General features: G+C 34.6%; 1 protein-coding gene and 1 pseudogene across 1 annotated transcript in view; both read right to left on the bottom strand.

Annotated features, from left to right (window-relative positions):
* LRP1B (LDL receptor related protein 1B) overlaps nucleotides 1-20,113 on the bottom strand; it is a 1,560,879-nt gene that overhangs the window by 410,215 nt on the left and 1,130,551 nt on the right. The window lies entirely within an intron of this gene.
* On the bottom strand, nucleotides 7,018-7,653 carry LOC105723635 (coordinator of PRMT5 and differentiation stimulator-like; annotated as a pseudogene).

Below are 20,113 nucleotides of genomic sequence, written 5' to 3'. Positions count from 1 at the left end.
GTTTCACTATGTTGGCTAGGCTGGTCTTCAACTCCTGACCTCCGGTGATCCACCTGCCTCAGCCTCCCACAGTGCTAGGATTACAGGGATGAACCACTGCCTGAAATATATTTCTTTTACATATTTTGGAATGGCCCTGCAAACCTCTAATAACAACTAGCTCTTTCTCTGTTCAGGCCCTCCTAATCTCAAAGACATTTTACTGAGAATCAGGCTCCTTTTAAAGGTCTGAATAGGATATATTTGTAATCTACTATCTCTAAGGGTAGCCACCTATGAAACTCCATCTACACAATAAGGACCTTGGTCTCCACAAGCCCTTTTCTTAAACCAGACTCTACTTTTTATTGATTCTATATCATTAGATAATAACTGAACTCTTTCAACAAATTGCCAATAAGAAATTATTTGAATCCACCAATGACCTATAACTACCCAGTTTGAGTTGCCTTGCCTTTCCCAACTGAACTAATGTATGCTTCACATGTATTGACTGATGCCTTATGTCTCCCTAAAATGTATAAAACCATGCTGTAACCCACCCACCTTGGGCACGTGTTCTCTGGACCTCCTGAGACTGTGCCTCTGACCATGGTCACTCGTGTTTGGCTCAGAATAAACCTCTTTATATATTTTGATTAGTTTCACTCTTTTCATAGATATTTGTTACAACACCTCACTTCCAGGACATAAAATTTCTATTTGTTTTTTGATGCTGCCGCAACAAATTACTTAGTGGTTTTATATAACACAAATCATCTCACAGTTTAAGAGGTTCAGTCTGACAATCAAGATGTCACCAGAGCTGCTTCCTTCTAGAGACTCTGGGGGAGAATCTGCTCTTTATATCTTATGGCTTCCAAAGGCTGATAATATTATTTGGCTTGTGGTCACTTAATTCTAATCTCTGCTTTTATCATCACGTCACTTTTTCTCACTGCCTTTTGACTATTACATCTCCTTGTTATAAGAACCTTGTAATACCATTGAGCCCATCCAAATTATCTAATCCAGGACAATTTCCCTTATTTAAAGTCACCTGATTGTAGACTTGATCACATCTACAAATACTTTTGCAGCACTATTTAGGTTAGTGTTTTATTGAATAACTGACTAAAGACTAGTCAAGTTGACATATAAAACCAACCAGCGCACTTAGAATAGTAGAGTGCTAATAGTAAAGTTGTACTCATTTGCCAAACATGCATTTTAAGTTAATTTATGCCAAAAAGAATAAGTGAATAATTCAACTAAAATGTGACTAAAAATTAAAAATAAGCACTGCCTCCATAAAGTACATTTGATTAAGATATATCATTTCAAATTTAATTATATTTATTTTATACAAATCTCAATGTGCTGAAAGTTACCAAATGGTCTTTAATTATCACATATTTTAACAAAATGTTTTACTCTGGGTGACACAGTGAGATTTCATCTCTACAATTTTTTTTTTTTTTAATAGCTGGTGTGGTGGTCCTCCTATAGTCCCAGCTACTCAAGAAACTGAGGAGAAAGAACTGCTTAAGCCCAAGAGTTTGAGGCTGCAGTGCACTATGATTGCACCACCACACTCCAGCCTGGGAAACAGAGCAAGACCCTGTGTCTATAAAGTAATATTGACAGATAGATAGATGCGTATGTGTGTGTGCATATATATACACACATATATGTACATATATTATAATTGCCTAAAAAGTTACTTAAAATTAGGTAAACATGAGGATGTATTCTGCTCTGATTATCCATTGCTACTTAAATGTCTCATTGACTCTGATACAAGTTAGTTTGATTGATTTAAGAAAAAAATACAGAGAAACTGATCTTTTTATGTCAAGCTGTGAAAAATGTCATGAGGAAATTTAGAATTAATACAATATATTTAAAAGGCTTTTGATAAAAAAACTCTATTAAACTTAAAACTAAGGACTCATTTTCATATAAACAATAGCCAGTGTTATTGGAACATTCCTGGATAGGAGTTATTCCAGAGTTCACAAGTATAGAAATTTTTCTTTACCTACTATAGCTATAGCTAATTTATGTCAGGCAAAAGTGTAGAAATACAGTTTGCTTCCTACAGCATGTAATTATTTAATAAATATGCCGTGGGTAAGATAAATAAGAAAATAATGCATATTTTTCTTATTAATACAGGAAAAAATACCTTCAATCCATAGGTTTCAAAACCACATGCTTTAAAAATAAGAGATATTTCTTGGATAATCCTGCTGTTAAAATCTGACTGTTGATTCATAAATTTAAACCTCATGCTTTAGAATACTTTTTTTTCAAATATCACCACATTAATGATTTTTTATTGCCTTCCAACAGATTCTCCCATAAGACTGCAAGGCATGCAATCATAAAGGTAGGCATTTCGATAATTTCCTTTTATAAAATAGGTTTGCTGGTTTCATTACAAGTTTGACTTTTTTGAATTTAAATAGACACTGGCATTTCAGATTAAGAACAGGAGAAATTTACTCTTACGTATATGAGATTTGGATTCTTAAATATAATTCTAGCTAATACTATTTAAAAAGTATAGATAGATTTCTATTTATTTAACTTACAGTTCCAGATATTCATCAATAAATGACCTTCTTTCTTGTATTATAGGACATTTCTTTTTGCTTATAAAGATTTTAAGATGTGAAAGGCCACAGGGGAAAATAAAAAGTCAAACTACGTACCAAATATTTATTGTGCACCTACTATCTGCCAAATACTATAATAAACAATAGAGATGCAGGGAAACATTTTAACTCTATAGTTTTTCCAAAACATGTTATTCATATCAAAATATCAATGTGCCAAAAACAAATGAACAATCATCACAATTCATTTTTGGTAAATAGAATACAGTCATACAATATTGCCACTTCTTAGTGAAGAAAAGCAGCCTTGTCAATAGAGAGAGATTGGCAATGACATTTATACAAGAGTAATCTGAGAACCAGGAAGAAAATCAGATGAAACTGTGTCAGAGGATTGCAAGGAGAAATATGTTTTCAAAAGTAGAGAGTAGTCAACAATTTCAACAGAAATGAGGTCACTGTCTTTGTCAACCAGAGTCTTCTGAGTCTGATATCAGAGCAACAAGGAAGTTCAGAAAAGATTGCAAATATTTAAGGAGTGAACAGAGTCAGTGGGTATAGATCACTTGTTCAAAAAACTTGGTGGCAAAAGGAAAGGTGGAGAGGACAATGGGATCCAGGAAAGAGAGAAATTTGTTTATAGGTATATTTTTTAGTACAGAGAAGAAATGAGCATTTTTGTAGTAGGAGACTTACTGGACAGAGAGAGAGAAAGAAACATACACAATGGTATCAACAGCATAGGAATAAGATTTAGATTTGAAAGGACACTTTTTCAACAATGAAAAGATGGAAGTAGATGAAAATGGGTGTACACAAAGGTAATCGCCAACATTAGGCTGGGCACTGTGCCTCATGCCTGTAATCCCAGAACTTTGGGAGGCCAAGGTGGGTGGAACACCTGAGGTCAGGAATTTGAGACTAGCCTGGTCAACATGGTAAAACCCTATCCTTACTAAAAATACAAAAAATTAGCTGGGCATGGTGGTAGATGCCTGTAATCCCAGCTACTCATGAGGCTGAGGCAAGAGAATCGCTAGAACCCGGGAAGTGGAGGTTGCAGTGAGCTGAGATTGTGCCATTGCACTCCACCCTTAGCAACAAAAGCAACACTCTGTCTCAAAAAAAAAGGCAACATTAATTGAACACACATACACACGTGAGGGAGGATGAGTGGCACTGTTTTGTGCACTTGCTACGTTGTGAAAGGTAATATTACCCCACTTCACAGTAAGAATACTAGGAAATGTAGCACTTAATAATTTGCAGAGGAGGTCACACAAATAGTCAAAAGCAGAGCCACAATTTGAACCCAAGAATATGATTTTAGAGTCTAGATTCTTAATCACCATACTCCAACGAATTCAATGAATTTTCCAAGTGGACTTGAGTCAAACTAAGAAATTTACTGAATACTTCTATTTTTTTCCCTATAAGAAATAAAAAGACATTCATTAAAAATGGTGTGGACAGGTATGGAAGGAGTTTCAATATGATAATGAAGGAAATTGTGGGATTATATATGTAGATCTGCGTGTTTATATGCTTTTTCTCTCATAAAGTATCTTTCCTTTGAAATAAGAAGCTAGTAAAACGTACGTGTAATTTTAGGAGATATTTGTTAGAAGGATTCATGTTCCTAAATTCCATATTTGGGTTGTAGTGTTTATTTCTTATGTATGAGACATTCAAAATCAGAATAGATTTTAAGGCTTTTAAAACCTCAGAACATATTAGTATTAAAGACTGGACAAGGCATTTCTTCCCCCTTAAGTAAGCAAATGGAGGTATTCTACATGTAACTAATACCAATTCAATCTACATATTTTCCTCCAAAAATAATTCACTGGTCCCTGCCTTTGAATATTGGATTAGTTTGCTAGGAAAGCCATAACAAAACAGTGATGGGGTTGCTTAAACAACAGAAATGTAGTTTCTTAAAGTTCTGAAGGCTGCAAGTCTAAAACCAAGGCATTGGCAAGTAGAGGCCTCACTATCTTTTTTTTTTTCTTTCTTTCTTTTTTTTTTTTTTTTTTTTGAAAGGAAGTCTCTCTCTGTTGCCCAGGCAGGCTGGAGTGCAATGGAACAATCTCGGCTCACTGCAACCTTCATCTCCCAGGTTCAAGCAATTCTCCCACCTCAACCTCCTGATTAGCTGAGATTACAGGCACCCACCATCATGCCCAGGTAATTTTTGTATTTTTGTAGAAATGGGGTTTCACCATGGTGGCCAGGCTAGTCTTGGACTCCTGACCTCAGGTGATACACCCTCCTCAGCCTCCCAAAGAGCTGGAATTACAGGCATGAGCCACCACAGGCCTCTCTCTTTTGCTTGCAGAAGACTGCCTTCTTGTGTCCTCACAGGTTTCTCCTTTGTTCTCTCTTGCCTATGTCCTAATTTCCTCCTATTATAAGGACACTAGTCATATTAGATTCGAATCCACCCATTATGACCTCATTTTGCCTCAATTATCTTGCTAAAGGCCCTATTTCCACATACACCCACGTGCCGAGGTACTGAGAACTAGAACTTCAACATATGAATTTAGGGGATCACAATTCAGGTCATAACAAATATTTTTGTTTGTTTGTTTTCTGTTTATCTGTCTGGTCAATGCAAAAGTAGAATTATTTTTAGAGCAAGTTTTATACTTTCCTCTTCTTGACATCTTTAGGCTTAAATTTAAATGAACTAATGTTGCATATTAATAAACTAGTGACGTATGTTTAGATACTAACAGTCATTGTTTTTTACAAATAAGTAGAGAGTGAAGTTAAAACGTAATTAGTACAATTAGTGTTTTGAGAATCAAGAAAAAAATTAAATCAACCCTTCTGTACTGGAACTTTGTCAGAAGTGGCAGGTCAGGTTTCCATCAGCAGCCAGAGCAGTCAGTTTCAACTAGCCCCTCACTATAAATCTGATAAATACACAAACATTAAAGAACTGAGAAAACTGGTGCCTGAGTATAAGAGCTGGAAAGTGGAATCAAACCCATTACAATCCCACCTGAGTTTTCTCAGGCCCTAAAGCAAGCTTGTCCAACACTCGGCCTATGGACACATGAGGCCCAGGGTGGCTTTGAATGCAGCCCAACACAAATTAGTAAACTTTTTGTGAGGTTTTCTTGTGATTTTTTTTAAAATTATTTTTTAACTCAACAGCTATCAGCATTAGTAGATTTTATGTATGGCTGAAGACAGTTCTTCCAACATGACCCAGGGAAACCAAAAGATTGGACACCCCAGGTCTCATCCAATAATAAAACCATTCTTACACATACACCTCCTTCCAGGGTCCACTTAAGAAACTTTCCAAGGCTCTAGAGAAAGCTTTCCAGACCCCAGACCCTAGTTAAATATTAGACAGAGATTAAATCAAACACTCCTGCTGGTAGGCACACTCTCACATGTAGACATGGAGCTTTAAATGTATATGTGCACTGGAGAAAAACTTCTAACTTTGAGTTGGGTCCGGTGAGTTACCCCAACCTTCTTGCTGATTGCAGAAATAAACTCTTTCCTTTTTGCAGTCAGTCTGCATCTCATTATTGGACCTCGAGAACAAGCAGCAGAACAGACTATGCTAGTATGGGAACAAGGACATCATCATCCTGGCTGGAGGAGATTTCACTTTACTATGAATGCCTGCAAAATTCTGTTTGTACTCATATCACACTGGTATTACACTAACTCATGGTTATTTCTGCTGCTGTTGAGATTTTTTCTACTACTTTGTACATTCCATTTGTACACACTTTTCTCTAGATTGAGACATGCATGTGTGTGTGTGTGTGTGTATGTGTGTGTGTGTGTGCACATCCTGTGGGTGAAAGAAAGAGCTAAACTGAACCTGAAGTATAGAATGTGAACCAAGTGAAATGGAGTCAAGGAGAAAATACATCCAATGTTTAACCTCAGGCAAAAAACAGAATGGCCCATCTGGTAGACTGCAATTGTTTAGCAGAGTAGATGTGTCATAAATCTGATTTAAAATGGTTTACTTCAGATATACATTTCAGAAAATATGAGCATGATCCTCCCTTATATCTCAATCTGTGTATCTCATGTATGCAAATTACATAGAAAGAAAACCCCTCATTAGAGTACATGTAGAAAACTTAGCCCTTGTTTTAAACTTTCTGTAGTTTAAATAAATAAACGTTTTGCCATGAATACTACTCAGAATGGCAGTTTTGGTTGATGCAAAAGTAATTGCAGGTTTTGCCATTATTTTTCTTCTTCTTCTTTTTTAATCTTTATTTACAAAGTACACAACTCCTCTTGTCACAGACACAAACACACACACATTCCAAGGAGGAGTCCATTAAGAGCAACAACAGACTGGAGATAACAATGGGGCCTTATTGAACACTGGTCTGTGTATCCCAGACTAGGGATCCCTGGAAATGTTTTCTCAGATACGACTTTTTACCTCCAAGACAGAAAAAGAGATGTCGATCTGGAGATCTGCCCACACACAAGGCAGAAAGCTCCACACTCGATCTTCAGCATCATCAAACTGTCCTGTTTCAAAGGCCATCTTGGAATAATGGGCTCTCAGTGGAGGTGGATGGTACCAGCTGGAGCCATAGATCATGTCTTCTTGTGGGGCACAGCTGACTCAAGGTCTGAGATCTTGAGAAATGATCTCCTGGATGTCGTCAGCATCACATAGATTCCCTTGATCTCCTTTCAACTTCAAGTCCCAGTCCTCATTAAAAAGATTGCCAGGCTGTTCCTTGGGTGGACAGTTTGTTCCCTCTGACAGCTCCCAGGGATTCAGTTCTCCATCAGAGTCCTCTTCATCCACAGCAAACCCTTCCTTTTCAGAATGGGTCCCCTCACCCCGGGCTGGACTATCATTAGGACGCTCTGTGCTCCAACTGCTATTCAATACATAGCCTTCTGAGTCTCTCTCCTGACCGGAGTGGTCAGCTGCAGCAAAGCCAGCCTCTGGGCTGCGCAGTGCTTTCTGTGCGCTTGGCAGCGGCGGGCCCCCAGACTGCTCCGCAGCCCCCTGCTCCTGGGACCTGGCAGCCTGAAGGTCCATGCCTGGCTGCTGGCAGCTCAGCGCCCTGGACGTTGTGGGCCACATGACATGCCATTACTTTCTATGGCAAAGCCCGCAATTACTTTTGCACCAACCAAATACATACCAGTATCAATCTAAAATATTGCTACTTTTCAAATTTTCTCCCTTGCATTCTGAATATATATTTTAATGATATGAATAGAGATAAATTAGAAAAAAATATGGAATCTATAAAATAAGTTATAAGTAAATGTCTCATGCCACATAAGAGGTATTTAATCAATTACTGAATGTGGTTTCTATGTACAAATACATGACTCATGCCATCCTGGTGAAAAATTACTTAGAAAATTGTTTCTTTTTTATTAATTTTGAAACAAATGTTCATTGTCTCATTGAACTCTGTTTTCTAACACTGGCAGAGAAGGATGGTTAATATAGATGTCTTTCAAATGGTGACTAAATTAATCTCATTTCTCTGTATTATTTATGAGACTAATTAGTACAACCAACAGGCATTTTCACAGATATTTGCTGTTCCAGACCTAAGTACTTCTGCCATTCTAAGCATGTAGGATACCATCAAATGACCTGCTTTGCCAATTCATCTCACAATGTCTAGTCCATCCAAATCAGTTTTGTGAATATAACAAAAATAGATAACTTTACACTCTATAAAGTTTTTGCCATTTTCAGATATTTATAGATTACAGATAAATTTTGTTCTTAGCTATCATTCTACACATACACATATACATTTCTATTATCCTGCAGGTTCAAAAGAGATGAGGCAAAAGAAACTTATTAAAATTGCTTTATTACATGATACAGACATTCTTGCATTTCTGATACATACTTATTTACTAACATCCCTTTTTTATTTTTAATTTGTAGGCTCTGATTGTCTCTGTATTGGCATGCTAGCTAAGTTAAGTTATAATCTGGCCCCAAGATGCAAGGGGTTGGAGACAGATAAGTGTTCGGATCTTCGGAAAATCGAATGCTTCTAACAATAGGAATATATTCTCTCATCTTGAATATAACCCTTTCTATTGTCTTTTCTTCACCCCCTTACTTTTGCTACTCATACATGCATATTCTATTGTTAAAGCATGCATCGCTTCTGTCATGTAATCTTTTAAAAATTTTCTATAGTGTCCATAGCAAGTATCAGTCATATGCAAATGTTCAAGAAACACTGTGAGATGAGTGAAGAACTCTGGAGTCCTAAGTCCTTCTCATTTCCCTAAGGAGAAGGCCCCTCTACTTTCTTCATTACAGTATTTGTAAGTTTGAAGACAGCAAGTACATCTGTTCTTCAAAATCTTTGTATGCTATGGTGGTCATTTTACATGCTGGCTAGATTCCATTAATTTATAGTTATGAATAGCTTTCAGAAAATGGATCAGTAAAGATAAAGACTCAAAATTGTTTATACCAATTTATTTCTAAGTCCTGGGCATTGCTCTAACCAGCATTTTTTAACTTGAGTCTTATCACGCTTCTGATATTGCTATTAACATAATCCTTATTTCTGAAAGGAAAAACTGAGGCAAAGAGAAGTTGAATAATTTACCCACAGACACAGCTTGTAACTGGGTGAACAGGAGAAGAGAGGCTGGGTTGAATCTAGAGAGAGATCCTGAATCTAGAATTATTGCTTTTAATCAATATTCTGTAGTTAAAACTTTCTCACAGAGGTTCATATTCCCTCCCTTAGTGAACAGCTCTGTCCAACCAAATAAAGAATGCAAGTCAAAGAATTGCATTTACTCTGCAAATGGAGCTTTAAGAAAAGTTCCCTAACAACCTAATTATATAGCTGTCACATAGTGAATTCATAATGAAATTATTTTTAAAATTATCTACTAAGTGACAACTTCTATTTTTGATTAGAAGGGATATAAAAAAAAGTATATCCAATGGACCCTGTCTAGAACCACTTGAGATATCTTTGGGGAGATCTTAAAGATAAAAATGAAACAAAAAACAAGCATGCAGTAGGTAGTAAATAAGGAAGTGATAAAGATATTCAGCACACATGACAAGTTCTGAATGGTTTGAAAAGAAGGACATCACTGTGGGCTGCAGTGCTAGGAAAGATTGAGTTTCATGGTGTTAAATAGTTTGAACTAAATTTTACAGAGGCTCCAAAATATAGACCACTGGGAAGGCCATAAAATCCTTTCCATTCAAGATCAGCTACAGGAGTAAACATATGGTTAAGAAAGAATATAGTATGTTTTTAATATAAAAAGGATGTGAATAAGACTAGAGGACAGGGTGGATTTAACATAGGAGAGAGATTTGTGGTGAGAAGGATCAACTACTTTGATATTACTTAAAACCTGAAGAGGAGGTATATGCTTTATAATTTGAGATGCAGAAAATAGAAATCAGTGTTTTAGGAAGTAACTCAATGAAAGTGTTGTTTGTGATATATAGAAACCTCTAGAAACTCAAGGCAGGGAAAGCAAATAGAAGGCTAGCAATCATTCAGTAATAAATGAACAAAAATCTGGCCTATAATGGTGACGATGGATAAGAAAAGTACTTAGTGAATAAATGGCTCAGGGGATACAGGGGAAGAGAGAGAAAAATAAAAATTTAAAATAACAATAATTATTATAACAACAACAATAATAGTGAGGTTGGATCCTGATGGGGAAGAAAAGTAATAATTTTATTACTGAAAATAGCAGGGGTTCCAACTTGAGGTGGGAAAATGACTTCAGTATGTAACTTGTGAGTTGACATTAACATATACAATAGGAATGTTTCATAAATGTCTAGAGATTTCACACTGGTCTATTTGTGAGGAGATAAATTAGGAAACCTGAACTTATTGAAATAGTAAATAATGAAGATCTCAGTATAAATCATTATATTGATGGAGCTCTCTAAGAAGAAAAATATGCCCATCAGTAGAAAGATTCTTCAGGAACAGCATATGGATAGTCAGAAACAGGAAACATAGAAAGTAACATTTTATACTGTAGGAAAGTGGTAAGAACAGCATTAAATATCTTATCTTTGGTATTTAAAAAACTGAACGTGGTCATCACAGAATTAAATGAAATGTGATGTGAGAAATTCAGAATAATAATTACAGGGTGCAGGTAAAAAAAATAGCAGGCTCATTGATATGATAGAGTGGGCCAGATGTGATACAAACAGGTTTTCTTCAAAGAGAAGGAACACTAAATTCAAGGATTTCGGGTGGATTAGTGACAAAGAGTGATGAGATCCAGGCTTAATTTCAACTGTAGTGGAACGTAAAACAAAGAACAATAGAGTCAAAAGGTGTACTGAAAATTTGGGGAAGACTGAGAAATGAACTAAGGCATCAATATAAATAAATCATCAGAAAGATTTCGGAGAGAAGAGGAAAAGCAGAAGAACGACAACTGGGTTTAAATTGTCCAAGGAAATGAAAAGGGATCATGGGATGTAGCTACAGGTGGGTAGTGGATAACACAGCTTTCACTCGCTACAAGTCCCTGACATGCTTTTACATGTCAGTAAAGTGCAGAACTATACATTTCAAACTCTACTTTATAAAAATCTTAAAATGTTAATAAGGTTTAGACAACCAAAAGTATTCAATTGAATATGGCAAGAATGACAATCTAAACCACATACTATGCTATACTAGGTGTTGTAAATAAGGCTAACTGGGAAAAGATTTGGTATATAATCTCATTTGTAATTATGTCACTCTTAAAGCTATGTAATTAAAACTCAACTAAGAAAAAAATCTGCAAATGGATTTCTGTCCTGGGAAACTTATATCCATATGTTTTTTTTTAGTACAAGTTATTTTAATATTCTCTCTCTCTCTCTCTTTCTCTCTCTCTCTCTATTTTGAACCAGATATACTGAAAAGCTAACAATAGTAGATTGAATATGTAAATAAAATTTCTTTATTTCTGGTAAACTATGTTTATTCTTGCATATAAGTCTAAAAACCCAAGATTTTCATATACATTTTAGTAGGTATATAAATTAAATTATTTTGCCTTTTCAAATAATAACAGGTAACTTCATCCCTGCAAGTTATAATCACTTTTAAAGGGGAACCTTGAATTGACCTGTATACTTGCTTATTTCCATAGGTGCTCTACTGCTTTCTTAGACATTCCGAATTAATCATCCAGCCCCTCAAAGACCTATTTATAATTCACAGTGCATTGATTTTATCTGCTGATTTCTTGCCACAAATCTCTCAAAAGGAAAGTTCTAACATGTATACTTTCTTTTATTATTTCCTATGAAAAATGCTGCATCTAACACTACATCAAGATATTTTCCCCCTTATTGTCACTTACAACTTACTGCATTCAAGTCAAAACTACAAAAAAAATTCAGCCAAATTTTTTTTACACAAAAGCATGGGTTATTAAAGTGGCTTCATAACAACTAATCATGACACACTTATGAGAAATAAAATCAGCATTATTTGAGCTACATGTTTAAACAGTTCTACTCTTGAAGGTAACAGAATCAACCTAATGCCATTACATCTATGTCAGTAAAGTCCAGAACTATATATTGCATATTCTAATTTATAAAAATCTTAAAAAGTCAATTATGTTTAGACAAAGTTTCATAATTTTCATAAATTTGTTATTTCTTTTCCCTATTAAATAATCATTTCTTATCTCATTTTATTGCTTCACCATCACATATAAATTAATTTATAGCTCATGGATAAACCAGATATGATTATCATAATCTACTACTGATTTTCAAGAAACATAACAGATAAAACAAAAAAAGAAAATGATTTTTAAAAGCAAGGCCAAAATTTAATGTATTATTTAGGAGCTTCTGAAAATAGGATAATAATAACCTATCTACTGCACGGATTGCAGAAGCTACACATTCTTCCCCTCTATATATGTTTGCAGCCCATTTTCAGCTCCTCCCAATCAGTAAGTGAGTCTGTTTCTCTATCCCTTGAATCTGGACATGGCCATGTGACTTTCCATGACCAATGACACATTAGCAATTGCTGTGCAAGTAGAGACTTATAAAATATCTTCACATATTGGGCCAGCGCTCATGTGGAACCCTGAGAACATCCCAAGGTACCCTACTGGATAATTACAGACTTGTGGCCTAGTTACTCAGCATATAGTCTGCCAACTGCCAGGCATATGAGAGAGGCCACCCTGGATCATCCAGTCATCATCTGACCCACCAGCTGGTTACAGAAATTGAAGAGCTAACACAGACCAGAAGAATTACATAGCTAGCCCATAAACAGTAAAATAAATAAGCAGTTATTTTAAGTTACTAAATTCTGGAATGGTTTGTTTTGCAACCAAAGGTAATTGATATCAACTAACCTTTGAAGCCTTAGGCTATGAATTTAAAAATATAAATGTAATTAAATTGAAATTGATATTCAGTAAAGTATTAAAGCAAACTAAATATGGTGTGAAAAGGACTTCGTACTTCTATATTTGAGTCCCTGTGAATGAACTGCAACCTAACTTAATAGGTAGAGAAGATTAAAAACCTTATTTAGGGGTATGCACCTGTAACAATAGCTGAGTCTTGTCCAATCCCAGTGGCCATATTTCAACCATTCATACACTCCTGAGTGTTCAAACGGTGTTCAAATAAGGCAAAGACCAACCTGTAATCAGTGCAGTTATTCTGTACCTCACTTCCAATTTCAGCATGTCATTTTCCTTTTTTTGTCTATAAATCTTCCACCATGCCACTGTGCTGGAGTCTCTTTGAATCTGCTGTGATTCTGTGGGCTGCCCAATTTGTGAATTGTTCATTGCTCAATTAAACTCCTTTAAAATTAATTCAGATAAAGTTTTTCTTTTAACAACAGAAATAACTCTGGTCAAGAATTAGGAACTCAGTATTCCCAGCCTCCCTGACCTATACAGATCTTACTTGGCAGTCAATTAATATTGTTATGCTAATTCCTATTCAAATTACTATCCCCAAGTCCACCCAGCATCTCTATCTTGTGATGGGTGTGTCAGTTTTCCTGTCTCCTATCCATCCTTCCTTCTTTCCATTCTTAATCAGTCTCACTAACTACAATAATTTCAGAGCCAACCACAGGTTTCTAGTAAAGTTCAAGTTTAATAACAAACATTGGCTATAACTGTCTTTCACAAGGACATAACTCAGCACTTTCTGATTCTGCAAACAGAAACCTGGTTAGATCTTCTAATACGATGTATTGGGGCAATCTCCCAAGCCTGAACACCTATGCAGAAAATTTTTCAGCTTCCTGTCTAGTTATAATTATAATTCTCAATATAGAAATATGCAATCCCAAAATATGCCTCATTGGCATAGGATTATTCTGAGTTGAAAGCAATTGAGAAACGACATAGGAAAAGCTCATCCATCTAAGGAATAGCAGAGCATAAATTTCCCTTTATGAAGGTGTCCCCCTCTCTCAGTCCTGAAAGGAAAACCTTTATCACCAGAGAAGAAGAAAGCACACACCAAGATGAATCCACATAAACAAAATCTTACAAAAATAACCACTGTCTTTGATTAATTTACAGCATGTATTTATCTTCCCATAATTTAAAGCCTGTAAAATCCCCAAGCCCTTTTCTTTGCCTAGTGAGGTCTCCACAACTTCTCATGCTTTGTTAAAAGGGCATATAACTCTTCCAGGTCTAATTTCTTCTTCAGGGCTTTACTCCAGGTCTTCACTTCTTTTCAATGAATGACTCCTTGTACATGCAAAAATTAACATCAAATAAAATTTGTATGCTTTTTCTCTTATTAACTTTTCTTTTGTCCGTTTAATTCACAGATCCCAGTCACAGAAGCTAAGATAATAGAGGAAGTCATTTTTCTTCCCCTACATCTACCACAGGACATCTTTTGAGACAGACTTAGAAAATTTTGAATTCATGGGAGCCAGACTGAAACTAACTTATAGCTTGCAACGAAATGAAGGGGAGATTTCATATTTTCTTGTCCTTTTCACTAATCATGACTGACAGCAACTTCTACTCTTCATAATCAATGACTATGTAACCCTTTATCTTCCTTTGGACCATAAAAATTAACCTATGCCTCCCATCTTGCTTACTCCCTATAAACAACTTACATTTTTTATTTTTCCCCCTTTTCTATCTTAGCAACAAATAATGAAACAATGCTCCATTAGACCTTTTCAATAGTTGTAATTATCTCAATCTTAAAATTGATTTAGCTAATAAATGTAGATGATAAAAGTATCCTTTTCTGTTTTATGAAAACTGAAACTTAAAAATCTAAAATTTTTACATTTTGAGAATGAATGTCTGCATTCTATAAGCAAATTAAAAATATATGCATTCTAAAAGCTGACTTCTTAACCTTTTTAAGTAAAAAAAAAAAAAAAAAAACCAACATAATCAAACATGTTTTGAAACACTCCTAAAAAATAAGGAAATAGCCCTTGTAAAGAAGAGAGAAAGACATTTCCAATGAAATATAATTATAACTTAAAAGTGAAGTATTGCTACCAGGAGTCTTGAAAAAGCAATCTAAAAATATTATAAAGCTATTATTTACAAGTTTGAATCCTAATTACAAACATGAGAATTATATCTCATTTTAATTTGTTGACAGTATCGAGCTGGAGATTAAACAAAGGTCAATGTCTATAAATAAGAGAAAAGAAAGACAGATAGGAAGCAAATTTCATGTAATTCAATATGGTTGCTAATCCAATTTAAATTCCAAACATGCATATCTATGAGATTTGACCAATTAATTTACTAAAGGTATCTATTTTAATATTTAAAAGTGATTATCTTGAAAGTTATTTATTTATATTTACTTTATTAAAAATTAAATGTTTTAGATACTCAGAATAGTAGAGAGAAGAATATGGCTTGACAAACCTTAACATTATGCTTCATATTTTTAAGAACAAACTTATAGCTATTATTGAAAATATATAGTTTTCTCAATACCATTTCTCTTTCTCTCCTCTTTTATCTCTCCAGAGAAAGCAAGATGTTGATGGTGTATAATTTTTAATGTGCTTAATTTTTAAATTTTGAACTAATTTTAGGCTTACAGAAAAGTTTCAAAAATTAGTACAGGGAGTTGCCTTCTATTTTTAATGAAAATGTCTCACATAATTGATTATATACTTATAAAAAATTGTTAAAATTTAAAAGTATTACTATGTTATTTCAGAAACAATATGTTGTATTCTTTACATACTTTTCAATATCACATCAACACTTTATATAATTTGACAACACTTTTATTGTGTTATACTATTATTTCTAATCAAATTGTGTTTAAGATAACTATGTAAATAGATGTACACTAGTACTTTTTAAAAAGTACTGTACAATATACCATTATTCTCTCTAAATTGTGAATTGCTGGGTGAAAGTATTTGTACCATTTCAAAATTTTTAAATATTACAAATAGTTTTTCAGAGTACTTGTATAAAACTGTCATTTTCATCAATAGTGCATGAAAGTCTGGTTTCTCTTCATTAAAAAAGTTTTTAAAACTTTTGCTGAATTATGGGTGTAAAATCTCATTGTTTCATTATAAATTTTCCTTATGGTTGGAGAGATTGACTATACTTTAGTATAATTATGATTCTTTTCTGTCTCCTAGGATAACCTGTACATATTTATTTTCATCTCTGTAGTGGTACATTATAAACTTCAGTTGTAACCCTGTGTTGCTTTTAAGGATTAGAACTATACATCACTAGTGTTTTGTTTTGTCTTTTAAATTCCTTCGTAGATTCTGCTGCAAACAGTTTTCAATTACCATGAGATAAAATATACCAAACGCATACTTCCTGATTTGTTTTTGTATGTAATTTGTGAAATTTGTTCTTACCTTGAATTTACAAAAATATTATATATTCTTTGATATTAAAAAGCTGATATTTACATTATTAAAATACTTCAAATTTATTTTTGAATAAAGTTTTAGTTGGAGATAACATTTTGTTGCATTTTTTGCATATAAATTGTTCTAGCATAATTCATTAAATGCTGCTCATTATTTTTTAATTTACTTATAATGCCAATTTGGCAATGTATAACCAGTTTACATACAGGTTATATATATGTATAAATCTGCTTCTGAGCCCTCTGTTCTTTATCATCTAACTTTCTTATATAAAAAGTAGCTGATTTTATAATTATTAATGCCAAACGAGTTTTTAAATCAACTAAAAATTTATTTAATTAGGAATAAAGTTACAATCACATTTGTCTACAACCACAGTAAATAAGTACACAAATATTGTCAGGTTTCTTGCTGTGGTTCCTGATGGTCAGTAGCAGGCTCATTTGAAGTCAGGGTTAACTCTGACGGGGACTCAAGATCAGTCAAAATTGCTTTAGAGAAGAAAACAAATACTGTTAGCTTTCTTGCTGCAGTTCCAGATGTTCAGTGGCAGGCTTATCTAAAGGCAGAGTCAACCCTGATGGGGACTCAAGATCACTCACACTATTTTGGAGGAGAACACAAATACTGTCAGCTTTCTTGCTCTGGTGCCTGATGTTCAGTGGCAGGCTCAGTTGAAGGCTGAGTCAACCCTGACGGGGATTTGAGATCAGTCACAACTACTTTAGAGGAGAACATAAATAATGTTAGTGTTCTTGCTGTGGTCCCAGATGTTCAGTAGCAGGCTCACTGAAGACTAAGTCAACCCTGATAGGGACTACAGACCAGTCCCAACTACTATGGAGGAGAACACAAATGCTGTCAGCTTTTTTGCTGTGGTACCAGATGTTCAGTAGCAGGCTTAGTTAATATTATCAATTGAGATTTCTTTTTAAATTATATTGACCATATTTGTCATTTCCAAGATATTTAATTGTTTTGATTTTAATAAATTTTTTTCTTACATAAGTAATTTTGGCTTCTTGGATGTTTCTATTTTTTGTTCTTTTCAATTTTTTTTCCCCCCATTTGGCTCTTTGATAAAGCCAAAGTAAATATTGTTCAGATTCTTCTTTCATTTTCATTTTCATTTTCATTCATCTTCTGCTTGGTGGGGATTTTTAAGCTGCCTTTTTTAAGAATCCATGTTGTGGAAATTGAATTTTCACATTTTAAGGGGTTATTTTTTAACCTCTTTTTCAGTACTCACTTCTCTCTGCTGGGTGGTTTGGTAGTGGACATCATTGAACCTCTGCTCCTTAAACAGCAGCCTTCTCTTTCATAATTCATTTGAGTTTTTACTCCACAGAGCATATGAGAGCTTGCAGTCAATAACTTGCAAGGAACTCGCTCAGAGCTGATCATGTGGCTGTCTCTGTGGTCTCTAAGCTTTCAGGGATAGTCACTTCCTACAAGTCATTAGCCTAGCAGTGGATGGCCCAGCTTTACTTCAGCCTTGTTTCCCTGTGGGGCAACCTTCCCCGGGGGAAGAACCTAAGTTAGTTCTTTTTAGACCCCATCTCTCTGTAGCATCTAAGTAGCCTGGATCAGAATTGTTTCTGTCATTTTCTCTGCTTTTTACTTCTGTTCTGTTTATCGCTCAAAGAAAAGTCTATCTTGGTTTTTTGAGTTTAGCTATCTCTTTTTCATTTTAAAATACATTTTATAAATCATTATTGTGGTTTTAAAGTCAGAGATGGCCTCAAAGTGTAGATTTTTAACAGGGTCTTGGCCAGAGATCTTCACTCTTCATAGGAAAAGTGAACTGTTGTATTTTCCTCTTTTTGTACTGTGAATTTCCAAAGGCTAGAAGGAAGACATTTTCATCCTTATTCACCCACACCTAATAATCTATGACATACTGTAAGCACTTAATAAATATTGAATTGTATTTAATGGCTCTTGTCATCTTTTAAACCTGAAGCCAAAAAGTTCATTTGGGAAGTCAAAGAAGAAAGCCTTTATCCTATCCATTTTGTATATTCAGCCATATAAAGGATGAGTCTGTGAAGCTGAGAACTCTCTGATATTTTTAATACTTAAATTTTCATGAATCTACTTTTGGCTAACTACTTAGAGATGTAACAAAAGGACATATAGTTTTCCAAATTTAATAAAATGGAATACCAAGACAGAAACATATTTTACATCTTGCTTATATTTTATTTATATGTGCCAATAACTGGGTTTTTTGAGGGTTTTTGTTTTCTTGTCTGTTTTCTTTTCTGGTCTGGCAAGTTAAAGTATACATTCACCTAAAAAATTTTCAGAGAGAATTGTAATGGTTAAACAAATGGCCACTTCTTGGCAAGACGTGGGGTGTGGTAGGGAGGATATTCAGAAAGGTTCACATAAATTGTCAATGCAGATTAATCTTAACTTTTAAGTTTTAGTCAGATCAGACCTTAATGTACTACTTTATATCTTTAATTATTGTAATTATTTCTGATTGTTTAACTACCCTAATTCATATGCTAAAAATAATTTAAGACAAAGATTACTATCCTCAATCAGTGGTTGCCAATCCCTGAGCCACAGACCAGTACTTGTCCTCGGCCTGTTAAGAACCAGGAGGCACAGCAGGAGGTGAGTAGCAGGTGATTCAGCGTTATCACCTGAGCTCCACCTCCTGTCAGATCAGCAATAGCATTAGAATCTCATAGGAGCGTACCCTACTGTAAACTGTGCTTATGAGGGATCTAGGGTGTGTGCTCTTTTTGAGAATCTAACTAATGCCTGATGATCTGAGGTGGAACAATTTTATCCGAAAACCATCCCCTGCCTTCATCCGTGAAAAAATTATATTCTATCAAACTGGTTCTTGTTTAAAAGGTTGAAGACTGCTGTCCTAAATAATCCACAAGTGTGTCACAAATATGGTAATATAATTTTGTATTAAAATCTGCTTATTTATATATTTTTTTAGATACTTTTTCTCATAAAATTTTCACAAAAATGTATGAGTTGATTTTTTGTCTTGTAGGTGAGGAAATAAACAGTAGCACAGAGGAAACAAACAGCAAACTGTGATATGAACCCCAGGTTGACCAATGTTTCAAACTCCTGGCCATCATGGTTCACTTCCTTACCTATGTTTCAACACTTCTCTACAGTCAGTAAAGTGTTATTGATTCTACTGGCTTTAATTTTGAATGAGAGGATTAGAATGATTTGGTTGTGTATAGCTTTAAATAAAATGTTTTCAGTTTAATTTACTACAGTTGAAACAGGATCTAAAATATGACAAAATTTTCTAGGGAATCTTTGCCTTCAGACATGGCCATCACAACACTTACACTTTGTCAAATCTAAACATAACACAGAGTGATCTTCATGAAACATAAATTTTACTTTCATACTCTCTTATATTAAAGTGTATATATATATATATATATATTCATTACAACATTCTCTTGTTTTTCTTGTATCATCTTATCTTGGATTTGTACACCAATGTTCATTGCAGCATTATTCATAATAGTCAAAGTGTAGAAACAACCCAAGCACCTATAAACAGATAACTGGATAAACAAAATGTGATATGCATGTACAGTGAAGTATTATTCAGCC

Source organism: Aotus nancymaae, unplaced genomic scaffold, assembly GCF_030222135.1.
Source record: "Aotus nancymaae isolate 86718 unplaced genomic scaffold, 86718_ANA_hifiasm-v0.15.2.pri h1tg000029l, whole genome shotgun sequence".
Taxonomy (NCBI): domain Eukaryota; kingdom Metazoa; phylum Chordata; class Mammalia; order Primates; family Aotidae; genus Aotus; species Aotus nancymaae.
The sequence above is the reverse complement of the archived record's forward strand: the minus strand, read 5'-3'. Positions and strand labels throughout refer to the sequence as shown.